The 1,915-nt window shown below is 57.5% G+C and overlaps 2 non-coding genes across 2 annotated transcripts in view; both read right to left on the bottom strand.

The window, feature by feature from the left end:
- Positions 1–408: 408 nt before the first annotated feature.
- Positions 409–563, bottom strand: LOC145916343 (5.8S ribosomal RNA). The gene has a single exon (XR_014404582.1). It is a non-coding gene; the product is annotated as a 5.8S ribosomal RNA (ribosomal RNA).
- Positions 564–823: 260 nt separating this feature from the next.
- LOC145916344 (small subunit ribosomal RNA) overlaps positions 824–1,915 on the bottom strand; it is a 1,824-nt gene continuing 732 nt past the window's right edge. Inside the window, exon 1 of the ribosomal RNA XR_014404583.1 lies at positions 824–1,915. This exon is cut by the window's right edge and continues 732 nt beyond it. This is a non-coding gene — a ribosomal RNA (small subunit ribosomal RNA).

Genomic DNA, 1,915 nt, shown 5'->3' with positions numbered 1-1,915 from the left:
CGAATTCCTTACGCCACAATTCCACGCGCCGCAGAGGCGCGCGGATTCGGCGATGGGCACTTCCCACTTCACTCGCCGTTACTGGGGGAATCCTCGTTAGTTTCTTTTCCTCCGCTTAGTAATATGCTTAAATTCAGCGGGTAGCCTCGTCCGACCTCAGGCCGATAATCCAGTGCCTCGTTTGCGAGAGACACGCGCGCGCCACCGAAGCTCGTGCGAGCGCCGCGCCCGAACGCGAGCCGTGCTGCTCCGGGCCGGGATCCTCTTCGAGGCCGACTCGTAACGAGACGCACGCCGCGTTCGGTTTCGCGCGCTGACACTGCGTTCGTGCTGTCCTGGGCGGGACGACCGTGGCAACGGCCGACACCGCACCGGCCCGACGCGTCGCCGCGCGGGAACGTTACAACGCGACCCTGAGGCGGGGCGTGGCGCCGGGATTGACCCGGTGCCGCAATTTGCGTTCAGAACGTCGATGCTCAATGTGTCCTGCAATTCACATTAATTCACGCAGCTAGCTGCGTCCTTCATCGACTCGCGAGCCGAGTGATCCACCGCCAAGAGCCCTCCGTGACTTCGTCAGTTGGACAAGCGCGACCCAGCCGGATTGCACAGTCGAAAAAAGCGGTGGCCGAGCGGTCGCCAGCCGTAGGCGACGCATGAAGCCAGCCTGGCACATGGCCACGGCACTCGGCGCAGAACGAAACAGGGTGACCGAAGTGCAATCGCGTGCGCCTCAACAGCGACGAAGGGCGTGCGCGGCCGCCAAGATACGGAGCCTTCTCCACCTGTCGAACGCACGACCACTCGATCGGCGATCGGCCGGTAATGATCCTTCCGCAGGTTCACCTACGGAAACCTTGTTACGACTTTTACTTCCTCTAAATGATCAAGTTAGATCGTCTTCTCGGACGCCGGCGCGGCCGTTGCCGAACGCGCCAGGTCCAATCGGAGGACCTCACTAAACCATTCAATCGGTAGTAGCGACGGGCGGTGTGTACAAAGGGCAGGGACGTAATCAACGCGAGCTGATGACTCGCGCTTACTGGGCATTCCTCGTTCAAGGGAAACAATTGCAATTCCCTATCCCTAGCACGACCGGGGTTCAGCGGGTTACCCGGACCTTCCGGCCTAGGCGGCGACACGCTGATCCGGTCAGTGTAGCGCGCGTGCGGCCCCGAACATCTAAGGGCATCACAGACCTGTTATTGCTCAATCTCGTGTGGCTAAGCGCCACTAGTCCCTCTAAGAAGTTCAACGCCGACCGATAGGGTCGCGTAACTAGTTAGCAAGCCAGAGTCTCGTTCGTTATCGGAATTAACCAGACAAATCGCTCCACCAACTAAGAACGGCCATGCACCACCACCCACAGAATCAAGAAAGAGCTCTCAATCTGTCAATCCTCACTGTGTCCGGGCCGGGTGAGATTCCCCGTGTTGAGTCAAATTAAGCCGCAGGCTCCACGCCTGGTGGTGCCCTTCCGTCAATTCCTTTAAGTTTCAGCTTTGCAACCATACTTCCCCCGGAACCCAAAGACTTTGGTTTCCCGCAAGCTGCCGGAGGGGTCGTCAAAGTAACGCCCCCCGATCGCTGGTTGGCATCGTTTATAGTCAGAACTAGGACGGTATCTGATCGTCTTCGAACCTCTGACTTTCGCTCTTGATTAAAGAAAACATTCTTGGCAAATGCTTTCGCAGTCGTTCGTCTTGCGCCGATCCAAGAATTTCACCTCTAACGGCACAGTACGAATGCCCCCGTCCGTCCCTCTTAATCATTACCTCGCGCTCCGAAAACCAACAAAATAGAACCGAGGTCCTATTCCATTATTCCATGCACCATTATTCAGGCGAAGCGCCTGCTTTGAACACTCTAATTTTTTCAAAGTAAACGTCCCGGCCGCCGCCGACACTCAGTCAAG

This window comes from Ascidia mentula (assembly GCF_947561715.1).
Source record: "Ascidia mentula chromosome 2 unlocalized genomic scaffold, kaAscMent1.1 SUPER_2_unloc_48, whole genome shotgun sequence".
In the NCBI taxonomy this organism is placed as follows: Eukaryota; Metazoa; Chordata; class Ascidiacea; order Phlebobranchia; family Ascidiidae; genus Ascidia; species Ascidia mentula.
The sequence above is the reverse complement of the archived record's forward strand: the minus strand, read 5'-3'. Positions and strand labels throughout refer to the sequence as shown.